At 40.3% G+C, this 12,500-nt stretch overlaps 1 long non-coding RNA gene and 1 other non-coding gene across 2 annotated transcripts in view; one reads left to right on the top strand and one right to left on the bottom strand.

Annotated features, from left to right (window-relative positions):
• The window catches only part of LOC143307021 (small subunit ribosomal RNA), a 1,923-nt gene extending 1,716 nt beyond the window's left edge, over nucleotides 1-207 (bottom strand). The window contains exon 1 of the ribosomal RNA XR_013064269.1: nucleotides 1-207. This exon is cut by the window's left edge and continues 1,716 nt beyond it. This is a non-coding gene — a ribosomal RNA (small subunit ribosomal RNA).
• LOC143306989 (uncharacterized) overlaps nucleotides 1-12,500 on the top strand; it is a 25,880-nt gene that overhangs the window by 10,418 nt on the left and 2,962 nt on the right. The window lies entirely within an intron of this gene.

Below are 12,500 nucleotides of genomic sequence, written 5' to 3'. Positions count from 1 at the left end.
ATTCCTCCCATCTCTGGGTGGAATTCTGGTTTGCATGTATTAGCTCTAGAATTACCACAGTTATCCAAGTAATGTTTTGTACGATCTAAGAAACCAAAACTGATTTAATGAGCCATTCGCGGTTTCACCTTAATTCGGTATGTACTTAGACATGCATGGCTTAATCTTTGAGACAAGCATATGACTACTGGCAGGATCAACCAGGGAGCTTAGTTATTATTGTAAATTTAAATTTTCGTCGTCGGCCCTCCCTGTAAGACCGATCGACGTTAAGCCATTTCTCTTTTGTATGTAACACACATTTCATAAATTTTGTACCTCTTATAGAGGCCAAATATTCTCCTCCTCCTCTCATAAAGCACGAAAATCACTTTCACGCCGTGCATCCATCGTGCAAGCACGTAGACCACACACGCTGGACAATATAATAAAAGATAGCGCGGACAGTGGCATGCTATACAAATCGAGAAAGCGCGTACAGTGATCATGCTGGTCATTTTGCCACCAAATTTTATAATCTTTATCATTAGAGCGGGCCCACCAACCTCGTCTCTGTACTTTATACATTTCTCCTCCATCTGCACACACCTTTTCAAACATTAACGGAGAGAGTTCCTTGGACTTGCTTTAAATGTACATATTAGATATGTTGGAATCTCTCTCCTTTAGAAGTTTCCCCAGCCTTAAAACTTCTTTCATTTTTACTCCTCTCTCCATACTTATTTTCCTCTCTGAACGTATCAGAGAGGATTTTATTTCTGACACCTCTTGACTTTTCTTAAATTCAGGGACGTAATTTTGTTCATAATTCAGTGGACTTTTGTGTATTTTATACTTTAAATATTTCCAAACAGTCTCCCTTCTAAAAGTGATAGAACGAATTTTCGTCTAACACTACTTTCTTGGTTCAAAAATTTTATACAATCTTATAACTTTTTCAGTTTTAACAAATTTTGGTTACAGACAGTTGATGCTCAGTTTGTACAAGTATGCAACATTTATAAGTGCATACAGGTCACCAGCCTTATATTACAAGGCTCACCACATATGGGCCATTCGGTCTTAGACACCGACCCGTGGTAATGCTGTGTGGAGATTAATAATAATCCGCAACGGAAAACCGGAACGAGAATAGTCGAGAAAGTATATTCTCGAGGAGCGGTAGACTGCTTTTCAACCGAAGTCATAAAAGAGCCACACGCTCGACGCTACTCCCGACCGGTCCGAGCGAACCGAAAGTGCCTTCCTATAAATACCGAACGGCCGGCCGCTAGGTCGGCGACGCATGGGCTTACGCCCAGGCGTATGCCTGTGCAAACCGCCGTGAGAGCGTACCATCCCGCCGGCACGGTAAAACTTAGACTGAAAATATCGTCGAACATATCCTTTCATTTTATAACGTTCTATACATGAAAATTAATAAATTAACATGCAGGACATAATAAATTCACATTCTCATGTAAATCATGGGTTTAATTAATATTTTAAAAAATTTTAAAACCGCCCAGAACCGATGAGATGAAAATATTAAAACGATATTTTTGCATTTTCTTACGGTAAAACATTAACAAATAAGCGACTATAGCAATATAAAACTCCATTTGTAATTTAATTAATCAAAATTAATATTTTTTTTTGATTTTTCAGCGATCCAGAACCGATGAGACGAAAACATTAAAACGATATTTTTGCATTTTCTTACGACAAAACATTAACAAATACGAGACTATAACAATATAAAACTACATATGTAATTTAATTAATCAAAATTAATAATTTTTTTTGATTTTTCAGTGATCCAGAACCGATAAGTCGAAAATTTTAACAATCATATTTTTGCATTCTGTACCGTGGATCCATCGTTAAACGCTATTAAACTAACGTCCGTGATGGTATAAATGCAGATTTTCGCTCCGTTTAGCCAAAATAACGAACTTTAGGTGCGCTCCGAAATATTTCAAAGTGCCAGCGGCGTATTGCTTCGCCTCTTAGAACCGATTAGTCGAAAATTTTAACAATCATATTTTTGCATTCTGTACCGTGGATCGATCGTTAAACGCTATTAAACTAGCGTCCGTGATGGTATAAATGCAGATTTTCGCTCCGTTTAGCCAAAATAACGAACTTTAGGTGCGCTCCGAAATATTTCAAAGTCCCAGCGGCGTATTGCTTCGCCTCTTAGAACCGATTAGTCGAAAATTTTAACAATCATATTTTTGCATTCTGTACCGTGGATCCATCGTTAAACGCTATTAAACTAACGTCCGTGATGGTATAAATGCAGATTTTCGCTCCGTTTAGCCAAAATAACGAACTTTAGGTGCGCTCCGAAATATTTCAAAGTCCCAGCGGCGTATTGCTTCGCCTCTTAGAACCGATTAGTCGAAAATTTTAACAATCATATTTTTGCATTCTGTACCGTGGATCCATCGTTAAACGCTATTAAACTAACGTCCGTGATGGTATAAATGCAGATTTTCGCTCCGTTTAGCCAAAATAACGAACTTTAGGTGCGCTCCGAAATATTTCAAAGTCCCAGCGGCGTATTGCTTCGCCTCTTAGAACCGATTAGTCGAAAATTTTAACAATCATATTTTTGCATTCTGTACCGTGGATCGATCGTTAAACGCTATTGAACTAACGTCCGTGATGGTATAAATGCAGATTTTCGCTCCGTTTAGCCAAAATAACGAACTTTAAGTGCGCTCCGAAATATTTCAAAGTCCCAGCGGCGTATTGCTTCGCCTCTTAGAACCGATTAGTCGAAAATTTTAACAATCATATTTTTGCATTCTGTACCGTGGATCCATCGTTAAACGCTATTAAACTAACGTCCGTGATGGTATAAATGCAGATTTTCGCTCCGTTTAGCCAAAATAACGAACTTTAGGTGCGCTCCGAAATATTTCAAAGTCCCAGCGGCGTATTGCTTCGCCTCTTAGAACCGATTAGTCGAAAATTTTAACAATCATATTTTTGCATTCTGTACCGTGGATCCATCGTTAAACGCTATTAAACTAACGTCCGTGATGGTATAAATGCAGATTTTCGCTCCGTTTAGCCAAAATAACGAACTTTAGGTGCGCTCCGAAATATTTCAAAGTCCCAGCGGCGTATTGCTTCGCCTCTTAGAACCGATTAGTCGAAAATTTTAACAATCATATTTTTGCATTCTGTACCGTGGATCCATCGTTAAACGCTATTAAACTAACGTCCGTGATGGTATAAATGCAGATTTTCGCTCCGTTTAGCCAAAATAACGAACTTTAGGTGCGCTCCGAAATATTTCAAAGTCCCAGCCGCGTATTGCTTCGCCTCTTAGAACCGATTAGTCGAAAATTTTAACAATCATATTTTTGCATTCTGTACCGTGGATCCATCGTTAAACGCTATTAAACTAACGTCCGTGATGGTATAAATGCAGATTTTCGCTCCGTTTAGCCAAAATAACGAACTTTAGGTGCGCTCCGAAATATTTCAAAGTCCCAGCGGCGTATTGCTTCGCCTCTTAGAACCGATTAGTCGAAAATTTTAACAATCATATTTTTGCATTCTGTACCGTGGATCCATCGTTAAACGCTATTAAACTAACGTCCGTGATGGTATAAATGCAGATTTTCGCTCCGTTTAGCCAAAATAACGAACTTTAGGTGCGCTCCGAAATATTTCAAAGTCCCAGCGGCGTATTGCTTCGCCTCTTAGAACCGATTAGTCGAAAATTTTAACAATCATATTTTTGCATTCTGTACCGTGGATCGATCGTTAAACGCTATTGAACTAACGTCCGTGATGGTATAAATGCAGATTTTCGCTCCGTTTAGCCAAAATAACGAACTTTAAGTGCGCTCCGAAATATTTCAAAGTCCCAGCGGCGTATTGCTTCGCCTCTTAGAACCGATTAGTCGAAAATTTTAACAATCATATTTTTGCATTCTGTACCGTGGATCCATCGTTAAACGCTATTAAACTAACGTCCGTGATGGTATAAATGCAGATTTTCGCTCCGTTTAGCCAAAATAACGAACTTTAGGTGCGCTCCGAAATATTTCAAAGTCCCAGCGGCGTATTGCTTCGCCTCTTAGAACCGATTAGTCGAAAATTTTAACAATCATATTTTTGCATTCTGTACCGTGGATCCATCGTTAAACGCTATTAAACTAACGTCCGTGATGGTATAAATGCAGATTTTCGCTCCGTTTAGCCAAAATAACGAACTTTAGGTGCGCTCCGAAATATTTCAAAGTCCCAGCGGCGTATTGCTTCGCCTCTTAGAACCGATTAGTCGAAAATTTTAACAATCATATTTTTGCATTCTGTACCGTGGATCCATCGTTAAACGCTATTAAACTAACGTCCGTGATGGTATAAATGCAGATTTTCGCTCCGTTTAGCCAAAATAACGAACTTTAGGTGCGCTCCGAAATATTTCAAAGTCCCAGCGGCGTATTGCTTCGCCTCTTAGAACCGATTAGTCGAAAATTTTAACAATCATATTTTTGCATTCTGTACCGTGGATCGATCGTTAAACGCTATTGAACTAACGTCCGTGATGGTATAAATGCAGATTTTCGCTCCGTTTAGCCAAAATAACGAACTTTAAGTGCGCTCCGAAATATTTCAAAGTCCCAGCGGCGTATTGCTTCGCCTCTTAGAACCGATTAGTCGAAAATTTTAACAATCATATTTTTGCATTCTGTACCGTGGATCCATCGTTAAACGCTATTAAACTAACGTCCGTGATGGTATAAATGCAGATTTTCGCTCCGTTTAGCCAAAATAACGAACTTTAGGTGCGCTCCGAAATATTTCAAAGTCCCAGCGGCGTATTGCTTCGCCTCTTAGAACCGATTAGTCGAAAATTTTAACAATCATATTTTTGCATTCTGTACCGTGGATCCATCGTTAAACGCTATTAAACTAACGTCCGTGATGGTATAAATGCAGATTTTCGCTCCGTTTAGCCAAAATAACGAACTTTAGGTGCGCTCCGAAATATTTCAAAGTCCCAGCGGCGTATTGCTTCGCCTCTTAGAACCGATTAGTCGAAAATTTTAACAATCATATTTTTGCATTCTGTACCGTGGATCCATCGTTAAACGCTATTAAACTAACGTCCGTGATGGTATAAATGCAGATTTTCGCTCCGTTTAGCCAAAATAACGAACTTTAGGTGCGCTCCGAAATATTTCAAAGTCCCAGCGGCGTATTGCTTCGCCTCTTAGAACCGATTAGTCGAAAATTTTAACAATCATATTTTTGCATTCTGTACCGTGGATCGATCGTTAAACGCTATTGAACTAACGTCCGTGATGGTATAAATGCAGATTTTCGCTCCGTTTAGCCAAAATAACGAACTTTAAGTGCGCTCCGAAATATTTCAAAGTCCCAGCGGCGTATTGCTTCGCCTCTTAGAACCGATTAGTCGAAAATTTTAACAATCATATTTTTGCATTCTGTACCGTGGATCCATCGTTAAACGCTATTAAACTAACGTCCGTGATGGTATAAATGCAGATTTTCGCTCCGTTTAGCCAAAATAACGAACTTTAGGTGCGCTCCGAAATATTTCAAAGTCCCAGCGGCGTATTGCTTCGCCTCTTAGAACCGATTAGTCGAAAATTTTAACAATCATATTTTTGCATTCTGTACCGTGGATCCATCGTTAAACGCTATTAAACTAACGTCCGTGATGGTATAAATGCAGATTTTCGCTCCGTTTAGCCAAAATAACGAACTTTAGGTGCGCTCCGAAATATTTCAAAGTCCCAGCGGCGTATTGCTTCGCCTCTTAGAACCGATTAGTCGAAAATTTTAACAATCATATTTTTGCATTCTGTACCGTGGATCCATCGTTAAACGCTATTAAACTAACGTCCGTGATGGTATAAATGCAGATTTTCGCTCCGTTTAGCCAAAATAACGAACTTTAGGTGCGCTCCGAAATATTTCAAAGTCCCAGCGGCGTATTGCTTCGCCTCTTAGAACCGATTAGTCGAAAATTTTAACAATCATATTTTTGCATTCTGTACCGTGGATCGATCGTTAAACGCTATTGAACTAACGTCCGTGATGGTATAAATGCAGATTTTCGCTCCGTTTAGCCAAAATAACGAACTTTAAGTGCGCTCCGAAATATTTCAAAGTCCCAGCGGCGTATTGCTTCGCCTCTTAGAACCGATTAGTCGAAAATTTTAACAATCATATTTTTGCATTCTGTACCGTGGATCCATCGTTAAACGCTATTAAACTAACGTCCGTGATGGTATAAATGCAGATTTTCGCTCCGTTTAGCCAAAATAACGAACTTTAGGTGCGCTCCGAAATATTTCAAAGTCCCAGCGGCGTATTGCTTCGCCTCTTAGAACCGATTAGTCGAAAATTTTAACAATCATATTTTTGCATTCTGTACCGTGGATCCATCGTTAAACGCTATTAAACTAACGTCCGTGATGGTATAAATGCAGATTTTCGCTCCGTTTAGCCAAAATAACGAACTTTAGGTGCGCTCCGAAATATTTCAAAGTCCCAGCGGCGTATTGCTTCGCCTCTTAGAACCGATTAGTCGAAAATTTTAACAATCATATTTTTGCATTCTGTACCGTGGATCCATCGTTAAACGCTATTAAACTAACGTCCGTGATGGTATAAATGCAGATTTTCGCTCCGTTTAGCCAAAATAACGAACTTTAGGTGCGCTCCGAAATATTTCAAAGTCCCAGCGGCGTATTGCTTCGCCTCTTAGAACCGATTAGTCGAAAATTTTAACAATCATATTTTTGCATTCTGTACCGTGGATCGATCGTTAAACGCTATTGAACTAACGTCCGTGATGGTATAAATGCAGATTTTCGCTCCGTTTAGCCAAAATAACGAACTTTAGGTGCGCTCCGAAATATTTCAAAGTCCCAGCGGCGTATTGCTTCGCCTCTTAGAACCGATTAGTCGAAAATTTTAACAATCATATTTTTGCATTCTGTACCGTGGATCCATCGTTAAACGCTATTAAACTAACGTCCGTGATGGTATAAATGCAGATTTTCGCTCCGTTTAGCCAAAATAACGAACTTTAGGTGCGCTCCGAAATATTTCAAAGTCCCAGCGGCGTATTGCTTCGCCTCTTAGAACCGATTAGTCGAAAATTTTAACAATCATATTTTTGCATTCTGTACCGTGGATCCATCGTTAAACGCTATTAAACTAACGTCCGTGATGGTATAAATGCAGATTTTCGCTCCGTTTAGCCAAAATAACGAACTTTAGGTGCGCTCCGAAATATTTCAAAGTCCCAGCGGCGTATTGCTTCGCCTCTTAGAACCGATTAGTCGAAAATTTTAACAATCATATTTTTGCATTCTGTACCGTGGATCCATCGTTAAACGCTATTAAACTAACGTCCGTGATGGTATAAATGCAGATTTTCGCTCCGTTTAGCCAAAATAACGAACTTTAGGTGCGCTCCGAAATATTTCAAAGTCCCAGCGGCGTATTGCTTCGCCTCTTAGAACCGATTAGTCGAAAATTTTAACAATCATATTTTTGCATTCTGTACCGTGGATCGATCGTTAAACGCTATTGAACTAACGTCCGTGATGGTATAAATGCAGATTTTCGCTCCGTTTAGCCAAAATAACGAACTTTAAGTGCGCTCCGAAATATTTCAAAGTCCCAGCGGCGTATTGCTTCGCCTCTTAGAACCGATTAGTCGAAAATTTTAACAATCATATTTTTGCATTCTGTACCGTGGATCCATCGTTAAACGCTATTAAACTAACGTCCGTGATGGTATAAATGCAGATTTTCGCTCCGTTTAGCCAAAATAACGAACTTTAGGTGCGCTCCGAAATATTTCAAAGTCCCAGCGGCGTATTGCTTCTCCTCTTAGAACCGATTAGTCGAAAATTTTAACAATCATATTTTTGCATTCTGTACCGTGGATCCATCGTTAAACGCTATTAAACTAACGTCCGTGATGGTATAAATGCAGATTTTCGCTCCGTTTAGCCAAAATAACGAACTTTAGGTGCGCTCCGAAATATTTCAAAGTCCCAGCGGCGTATTGCTTCGCCTCTTAGAACCGATTAGTCGAAAATTTTAACAATCATATTTTTGCATTCTGTACCGTGGATCCATCGTTAAACGCTATTAAACTAACGTCCGTGATGGTATAAATGCAGATTTTCGCTCCGTTTAGCCAAAATAACGAACTTTAGGTGCGCTCCGAAATATTTCAAAGTCCCAGCGGCGTATTGCTTCGCCTCTTAGAACCGATTAGTCGAAAATTTTAACAATCATATTTTTGCATTCTGTACCGTGGATCGATCGTTAAACGCTATTGAACTAACGTCCGTGATGGTATAAATGCAGATTTTCGCTCCGTTTAGCCAAAATAACGAACTTTAAGTGCGCTCCGAAATATTTCAAAGTCCCAGCGGCGTATTGCTTCGCCTCTTAGAACCGATTAGTCGAAAATTTTAACAATCATATTTTTGCATTCTGTACCGTGGATCCATCGTTAAACGCTATTAAACTAACGTCCGTGATGGTATAAATGCAGATTTTCGCTCCGTTTAGCCAAAATAACGAACTTTAGGTGCGCTCCGAAATATTTCAAAGTCCCAGCGGCGTATTGCTTCGCCTCTTAGAACCGATTAGTCGAAAATTTTAACAATCATATTTTTGCATTCTGTACCGTGGATCCATCGTTAAACGCTATTAAACTAACGTCCGTGATGGTATAAATGCAGATTTTCGCTCCGTTTAGCCAAAATAACGAACTTTAGGTGCGCTCCGAAATATTTCAAAGTCCCAGCGGCGTATTGCTTCGCCTCTTAGAACCGATTAGTCGAAAATTTTAACAATCATATTTTTGCATTCTGTACCGTGGATCCATCGTTAAACGCTATTAAACTAACGTCCGTGATGGTATAAATGCAGATTTTCGCTCCGTTTAGCCAAAATAACGAACTTTAGGTGCGCTCCGAAATATTTCAAAGTCCCAGCGGCGTATTGCTTCGCCTCTTAGAACCGATTAGTCGAAAATTTTAACAATCATATTTTTGCATTCTGTACCGTGGATCGATCGTTAAACGCTATTGAACTAACGTCCGTGATGGTATAAATGCAGATTTTCGCTCCGTTTAGCCAAAATAACGAACTTTAAGTGCGCTCCGAAATATTTCAAAGCCCCAGCGGCGTATTGCTTCGCCTCTTAGAACCGATTAGTCGAAAATTTTAACAATCATATTTTTGCATTCTGTACCGTGGATCCATCGTTAAACGCTATTAAACTAACGTCCGTGATGGTATAAATGCAGATTTTCGCTCCGTTTAGCCAAAATAACGAACTTTAGGTGCGCTCCGAAATATTTCAAAGTCCCAGCGGCGTATTGCTTCGCCTCTTAGAACGGATTAGTCGAAAATTTTAACAATCATATTTTTGCATTCTGTACCGTGGATCCATCGTTAAACGCTATTAAACTAACGTCCGTGATGGTATAAATGCAGATTTTCGCTCCGTTTAGCCAAAATAACGAACTTTAGGTGCGCTCCGAAATATTTCAAAGTCCCAGCGGCGTATTGCTTCGCCTCTTAGAACCGATTAGTCGAAAATTTTAACAATCATATTTTTGCGTTCTGTACCGTGGATCCATCGTTAAACGCTATTAAACTAACGTCCGTGATGGTATAAATGCAGATTTTCGCTCCGTTTAGCCAAAATAACGAACTTTAGGTGCGCTCCGAAATATTTCAAAGTCCCAGCGGCGTATTGCTTCGCCTCTTAGAACCGATTAGTCGAAAATTTTAACAATCATATTTTTGCATTCTGTACCGTGGATCCATCGTTAAACGCTATTAAACTAACGTCCGTGATGGTATAAATGCAGATTTTCGCTCCGTTTAGCCAAAATAACGAACTTTAGGTGCGCTCCGAAATATTTCAAAGTCCCAGCGGCGTATTGCTTCGCCTCTTAGAACCGATTAGTCGAAAATTTTAACAATCATATTTTTGCATTCTGTACCGTGGATCCATCGTTAAACGCTATTAAACTAACGTCCGTGATGGTATAAATGCAGATTTTCGCTCCGTTTAGCCAAAATAACGAACTTTAGGTGCGCTCCGAAATATTTCAAAGTCCCAGCGGCGTATTGCTTCGCCTCTTAGAACCGATTAGTCGAAAATTTTAACAATCATATTTTTGCATTCTGTACCGTGGATCGATCGTTAAACGCTATTGAACTAACGTCCGTGATGGTATAAATGCAGATTTTCGCTCCGTTTAGCCAAAATAACGAACTTTAAGTGCGCTCCGAAATATTTCAAAGTCCCAGCGGCGTATTGCTTCGCCTCTTAGAACCGATTAGTCGAAAATTTTAACAATCATATTTTTGCATTCTGTACCGTGGATCCATCGTTAAACGCTATTAAACTAACGTCCGTGATGGTATAAATGCAGATTTTCGCTCCGTTTAGCCAAAATAACGAACTTTAGGTGCGCTCCGAAATATTTCAAAGTCCCAGCGGCGTATTGCTTCGCCTCTTAGAACCGATTAGTCGAAAATTTTAACAATCATATTTTTGCATTCTGTACCGTGGATCCATCGTTAAACGCTATTAAACTAACGTCCGTGATGGTATAAATGCAGATTTTCGCTCCGTTTAGCCAAAATAACGAACTTTAGGTGCGCTCCGAAATATTTCAAAGTCCCAGCGGCGTATTGCTTCGCCTCTTAGAACCGATTAGTCGAAAATTTTAACAATCATATTTTTGCATTCTGTACCGTGGATCCATCGTTAAACGCTATTAAACTAACGTCCGTGATGGTATAAATGCAGATTTTCGCTCCGTTTAGCCAAAATAACGAACTTTAGGTGCGCTCCGAAATATTTCAAAGTCCCAGCGGCGTATTGCTTCGCCTCTTAGAACCGATTAGTCGAAAATTTTAACAATCATATTTTTGCATTCTGTACCGTGGATCCATCGTTAAACGCTATTAAACTAACGTCCGTGATGGTATAAATGCAGATTTTCGCTCCGTTTAGCCAAAATAACGAACTTTAGGTGCGCTCCGAAATATTTCAAAGTCCCAGCGGCGTATTGCTTCGCCTCTTAGAACCGATTAGTCGAAAATTTTAACAATAATATTTTTGCATTCTGTACCGTGGATCCATCGTTAAACGCTATTAAACTAACGTCCGTGATGGTATAAATGCAGATTTTCGCTCCGTTTAGCCAAAATAACGAACTTTAGGTGCGCTCCGAAATATTTCAAAGTCCCAGCGGCGTATTGCTTCGCCTCTTAGAACCGATTAGTCGAAAATTTTAACAATCATATTTTTGCATTCTGTACCGTGGATCCATCGTTAAACGCTATTAAACTAACGTCCGTGATGGTATAAATGCAGATTTTCGCTCCGTTTAGCCAAAATAACGAACTTTAAGTGCGCTCCGAAATATTTCAAAGTCCCAGCCGCGTATTGCTTTGCCCCGAAATTTTTCAAAGTTCCAGCGGCGTGTTGCTTTCAAAGTGCCTCCCTCTAAATACCGATCGGCAGGCCGCTAGGTCGGCGACGCACGGGCTTACGCCCAGGCGTATACGGGGGCAAATCGCCGTGAGAGCGTGCGATTTTGACTTTCGCAATAAGATAGTCTCCTTTATGAAAAGGAGCGTACACGTCTCCCAAAAAAAAAAACAGTTTCATGACGATCAATGTAGTTCTTGATCGAAATGTATCATAGGACGAAGATTTTATCGAAAAGTACGAACTTTGGCGACGCATCGAAATTTTTCAAAGTTCCAACGGCGTGTTGCTTTCAAAGTGCCTCCCTCTAAATACCGATCGGCAGGCCGCTAGGTCGGCGACGCACGGGCTTACGCCCAGGCGTATACGGGGGCAAATCGCCGTGAGAGCGTGCGATTTTGACTTTCGCAATAAGATAGTCTCCTTTATGAAAAGGAGCGTACACGTCTCCCAAAAAAAAAAACAGTTTCATGACGATCAATGTAGTTCTTGATCGAAATGTATCATAGGACGAAGATTTTATCGAAAAGTACGAACTTTGGCGACGCATCGAAATTTTTCAAAGTTCCAACGGCGTGTTGCTTTCAAAGTGCCTCCCTCTAAATACCGATCGGCAGGCCGCTAGGTCGGCGACGCACGGGCTTACGCCCAGGCGTATACGGGGGCAAATCGCCGTGAGAGCGTGCGATTTTGACTTTCGCAATAAGATAGTCTCCTTTATGAAAAGGAGCGTACACGTCTCCCAAAAAAAAAAACAGTTTCATGACGATCAATGTAGTTCTTGATCGAAATGTATCATAGGACGAAGATTTTATCGAAAAGTACGAACTTTGGCGACGCATCGAAATTTTTCAAAGTTCCAACGGCGTGTTGCTTTCAAAGTGCCTCCCTCTAAATACCGATCGGCAGGCCGCTAGGTCGGCGACGCACGGGCTTACGCCCAGGCGTATACGGGGGCAAATCGCCGTGAGAGCGTGCG

This window comes from Osmia lignaria, unplaced genomic scaffold (genome assembly GCF_051020975.1).
Source record: "Osmia lignaria lignaria isolate PbOS001 unplaced genomic scaffold, iyOsmLign1 scaffold0042, whole genome shotgun sequence".
Lineage (NCBI taxonomy): Eukaryota > Metazoa > Arthropoda > Insecta > Hymenoptera > Megachilidae > Osmia > Osmia lignaria.
This window is presented reverse-complemented; position numbering and strand designations above follow the sequence as displayed.